At 39.7% G+C, this 5,608-nt stretch overlaps 1 protein-coding gene across 2 annotated transcripts in view; it reads right to left on the bottom strand.

The window, feature by feature from the left end:
- The window catches only part of nlgn1 (neuroligin 1), a 405,821-nt gene that overhangs the window by 77,755 nt on the left and 322,458 nt on the right, over window positions 1-5,608 (bottom strand). The gene's annotated exons all lie outside the window — the stretch shown is intronic.

Raw genomic sequence — 5,608 nt, 5'->3', positions numbered from 1 at the left:
ACAACAGCAGTGACCCATGCTAGTTCGTTGCTATAGTCATCTGTTATCTGTTACTAGTAGCGTCTGTTAGCTGTTAGCTCCTCTAGGACGCACCGGTGCTAATGTCCTCGCAACCGCTGCAATGCTGTTTATATGGATATGGTTTAATTTTGCGTTACATGACCCATTTCGTCTGTAAAGCCGTGCCTGTGTTGGATCTTTCTACGCTCTCTTGTCCTACTCTCTCTCCCTCTTACTCCCGCGCCCGCCACCCAGCGGCCGCCGGTCCACACTTCTGATATTTGTCACAGTTTTAATTTTTCATTAACACAGCTATATTGTTAAGTATGCGGGGCAAACCTGTGTTTGTACCAGTGTTTCCGTGTTAACTCTGTTATCGCGGCCGCTACGGCGAAGACACACGAACAAGTTTTGAATGCAGCTAACTCAGTTGTAGAGTAACAGCGTGGGAGACGGAGCTGCTGGACTGAGACCGGGACCTGGACCTGGGCCAGAGGTGACCCATGGCCAGAATATCATAGTTAATAAAATGCAGCCAGTGAAGATACAGACGTTTAATACCCACAACGTGTGTATCCGCCATTCGACCCGTGCTGGACCCGTTCATGATGATCAGCCGTCTCTCTGTGAGTAGCGTCCATCACACTCCCTCTCGCAGTTATAAATAGCCTATGTGATAATAAATTGTTTTGGTAAAATCAACAAATAATCGTGAGAATAATCGCGATCAAATTTTGATCAAAATATCGTGATTATCATTTTGGCCATAATCGTGCAGCCCTAATAAGATATGTGTCTCTAGAACTTAGGTTTTTTTTCATCTTAAGTATGTATAAAAAAAAAAATATTTCTATTATCCACTATTTGATTCCCAAATTCTAAATACCAAGGCTGTTAAACAAATTCCATAGTTATACTATTTGTCACAGTCATTTGAATCTTCATCATTGAAATGTACCATCAAATCAAAATTTCCAACTGTTTTGCCTGACTCCAGACCTCTGAATTATTGCACACAACCTCTCAGTTGCTCAGCAATTCAAATAGATAGCTCCTTACCCAAGTGGAAAACAGTCAAACATCTGAATTTTTTTTTTTGAATTAAGAGTAAAATCACAATGTACTATTTTTCTATCGCTGTAATCTCCTGTCTTCCATCCTGTAGTGCCTCATCCTTCCGTCCTTCCTTCTCTCCCTCTTTCTGTCCATCTCTTCCTCATATGTTCCCTCCCTCTGTTAGATTCTATAGTGTTATGAAACCCACAGAAGATAGACAGGCTTCAAAATAAAGCATACTATCTCTCCCCTGCCATTGTTCTTTCTTTATTCTACTTTTCTACGAGTATGTGCTTGAGGTCGTTCCTTTTCATGTCTCCTTCCTCTGTCAAGTCCAGTCAACTGTTGTTTATATAGCCCAAGGAAAGGGGGCAAAGAGAGGCTTCACTCTTTTCCTTTGTCAATGGGCCTACTACAGAATGAAGGAGTTGTTAGTAGACTGACTTAGTTTAGTGAGGTGGTTCCAGACTGTATCCAGAAGCGTTTCAGAGTAGATAGAGCAAATATGAACTGAGAGGATGTGCGTGTTCATAAGATAAAGATTAGAACAAATGTAAAACAAAGATGTATATCAGCAATACCAGTAAATAGTCGCATCTGTGTTAAATGCTACACAGAAGAAGAAAAAAAATACTAAGAAGTAGGATGCTAACCAAATATAAAGTGAGGCATGGATTGCAATGTGTATATAATGGGAATGTATTTTGTTAGCTTATTTTTTGTTTTATATTCTACACATAATATGTGTGTTTTATGTATATAAAATACAGAAGTTAATAATAATACATTTATAAGTGATAATATCCTGAGGGACCTAAGAACAAATAAGAAAAAATAGAATGTAAAAGGTAGTATAATAGCAAATGCTTCAACCTATACCTTTTCATTAATATTGATTATACAGTATTTAAAATGACCCTGTTAAACAAGGTGGCACTTTCCCCTTTTTACCTTCAATTGTGTGACAGCGCATGCTAGCAGCGTTATTTGACTTGCTGCACAGCAAGTCAGGGTCTGAACAAAAGCGCCTGCCAAAAGGAATGGTTTTCGTGTCAAGTACTGTACAATGAAGAGAGGCCAGAGGCTATGTTTTAAGTAATGCAATCTGCATCGAGCTGAGAAGTACCTGGAGCTCTACAGGTCAAACGTAATCACAGAATGATTTTTGGCTTCTGCGAAGATCTAATTTTACCTTCCGCTAGCAAATAAATAGGCCCGGTTGCTCAAGTGCTCCACCGAGTACAAATATGTACAGCTATTGCTCTGTACTGCATTATGACAAGAGCAGACATTCACAACCCCCAGTGTTCACATTAAGTGCATGCATTTGTGCCTTTAGTTCCTTGAGTGGAGGCTGTTCACGACTGAGGTAATAATAGTACCATGAATTTGCTAACTTCACCTGGTATAACTGAAGTGCTGCGCTAGTGCATTATGCTGTTGGCATAATAGAATCGGTAAACAATGTTTATGCATCGCTGACTGAGTCACTGCCCTCAGAAAATCACTGAGCTATGGTACTTCCTGTATAGATCCTGCATGAAACACCTTCCCCAAGCTGCTTGAGGTTCGATCATTTTTACTGTAGAGCCTGGTGTATGAGATCAAACTAGACTTCCTTATGCAGGCTGTGGGGCTCTGAGCATTTAATAACAATCATTTCACCTGGGACCAGGCTGAGGAAAGCTAATCACAGCAGAGAACAAGGTGGTGCAGGTGAATCTTCAGGTCTTTACGCAAAGCCACTGAGGATTGTGTACCTACATTGACAAGTTGACAAAATAATTGTAAGTAAATGGACAACTAACTTTCTGTGCTTTGTATAGGTCAAAAATGCAAGATGATTCTCTCATTCTGCAAATAAACAATTTACTTGATTTGAATTTGATGCAACTTCTTAAAAATGCCTGGTGTTGCAGTAGCCTTGTGTAACATCACAAATTTGGGCTGGCAGGAGAACAAGTTACACTTATTGGCTTTTAACACTGCACTGCCCGTGGGGCAAACCTGTGTTTGTACCAGTGTTTCCGTGTTAACTCTGTTATCGCGGCCGCTACGGCGAAGAACACAGAACAAGTTGTTGAATGCAGCTAACTTCAGTTGGTAGAGTAACAGCGTGGGAGACGGAGCTGCTGGACTGAGACCGGGACCTGGACCTGGGCCAGAGATGTGACCCATGGCCAGAATATCATAGTTATAAAAATGCAGCGCAGTGAAGATACAGAGTTTAATACACACAACTGTGTATCCGCCATTCGACCCGTGTGCGACCCGTTCATGATGAGTCAGCCGTCCTCTGTGAGTAGCGTCCATCCACTCCCTCTCGCAGTTATAAATAGCCTAGTATGATATAAAATTTGTTTTGGTTAAAATCAACAAATAATCGTGAGAATAATCGCGATCAAATTTTGATCAAAATAATCGTGATTATCATTTTGCCATAATCGTCAGCCCTAATAAGATATGTGTTCGTAAACTTAGGTTTTTTTTTCATCTTAAGTATGTAAAAAAAATATTTCTATTACCACATTTGATTCCCAAATTCTAAATACCAAAGGCTGTTAAACAAATTCCTAAGTTATACTATTTGTCACAGTAATTTGAAATCTTCAGTCATTAGAAATGTACCAATCAAATCAAAATTTCCAACTGTTTTGCCTGACTCCAGACCTCTGAATTATTGCACACAAACCTCTCAGTTGCTCAGCAATTCAAATAGATAGCTCCTTACCCAAGTTGGAAAAACAGTCAAACAATCTGAATTTTTTTTTTGAAATTAAGAGTAAAATCACAATGTACTATGTTTCTATCGGCTGTAATCTTCCTGTCTTCCATCCTGTAGTGCCTCATCCTTCCGTCCTTCCTTCTCTCCCTCTTTCTGTCCATCTCTTCCTCATATGTTCCCTCCCTCTGTTAGATTCTATAGTGTTATGAAAACCCACAGAAGATAGACAGGCTTCAAAATAAAGCATACTATCTCTCCCCTGCCATTGTTCTTTTCTTTATTCTACTTTTCTACGAGTATGTGCTTGAGGTCGTTCCTTTTCATGTCTCCTTCCTCTGTCAAGTCCAGTCAACTGTTGTTTATATAGCCCAAGGAAAGGGGGCAAAGAAAGAGGCTTCACTCTTTTCCTTTGTCAATGGGCCTACTACAGAATGAAGGGAGTTGTTAGTAGACTGACTTAGTTTAGTGAGGTGGTTCCAGACTGTATCCAGAAGCGGTTTCAGAGTAGATAGAGCAAATATGAACTGAGAGGAATGTGCGTGTTCATTAAGATAAAGATTAGAACAAATGTAAAACAAAGATGTATATCAGCAATACCAGTAAATAAGTCGCATCTGTGTTAAATGCTACACAGAAGAAGAAAAAAAATACTAAGAAGTAGGATGCTAACCAAATATAAAAGTGAGGCATGGATTGCAATGTGTATATAAATGGGAATGTATTTTGTTTAGCTTATTTTTTGTTTTATATTTTCTACACATAATATGTGTGTTATTATGTATATAAAATACAGAAGTTAATAATAATACATTTAATAAGTGATAATATCCTGAGGGACCTAAGAACAAAATAAGAATAAAATAGAATGTAAAAAAGGGTAGTATAATAAGCAAATGCTTCAACCTATACCTTTTCAATTAATATTGATTATACAGTATTTAAAATGACCCTGTATAAACTAAGGTGGCACTTTCCCCTTTTTACCTTCAATTGTGTGACAGCGCATGCTAAGCAGCAGTTATTTGACTATGCTGCACAGCAAGTCAGGGTCTGAACAAAAGCGCCTGCCAAAAGGGAATGGTTTTCGTGTCAAGTACTGTACAATGAAGAGAGGCCAGAGGCTATGTTTTAAGTAATGCAATCTGCATCGAGCTGAGAAGTACCTGGAGCTCTACAGGGTCAAACGTAATCACAGAATGATTTTTGGCTTCTGCGAAGATCTAATTTTACCTTCCGCTAGTCAAATAAATAGGCCCGGTTGCTCAAGTGCCTCCACCGAAGTACAAAATATGTACAGTGCTATTGCTCTGTACTGCATTATGACAGAGAGCAGACATTCACAACCCCCAGTGTTCACATTAAGTGCATGCATTTGTGCCTTTAGTTCCTTGAGGTGGAGGCTGTTCACGACTGAGGTAAGTAATAGTACCATGAATTTGCTAAACTTCACCTGGTATAACTGAAGTGCTGCGCTAGCATTATGCTGTTGGCAGTAATAGAATCGGTAAACAAATTGTTTAATGCATGCGCTGACTGAGTCACTGCACTCAGAAAATCACTGAGCTATGGTACTTCCTGGGTATAGATCCTGCATGAAACACCTTCCCCAAGCTGCTTGATGTTCAGATCATTTTTACTGTAGAGCCTGGTGTATGAGATCAAACTAGACTTCCCTTATGCAGGCTGTGGGGCTCTGCAGCAATTTACATAACAATCATTTCACCCTGGGACCAGGCTGAGGAAAGCTAATTCACAGCAGAGAAACAAAGGTGGTGCAGGTGAATCTTCAGGGTCTTTACGCAAAGCCACTGAGGAGAATTGTGTACC

The sequence above is a fragment of the Etheostoma spectabile genome, chromosome 9 (genome assembly GCF_008692095.1).
Source record: "Etheostoma spectabile isolate EspeVRDwgs_2016 chromosome 9, UIUC_Espe_1.0, whole genome shotgun sequence".
NCBI classification, from domain to species: Eukaryota; Metazoa; Chordata; class Actinopteri; order Perciformes; family Percidae; genus Etheostoma; species Etheostoma spectabile.
Note: the sequence above shows the minus strand (reverse complement) of the source record. Positions and strands in the feature narration are given on the sequence as shown.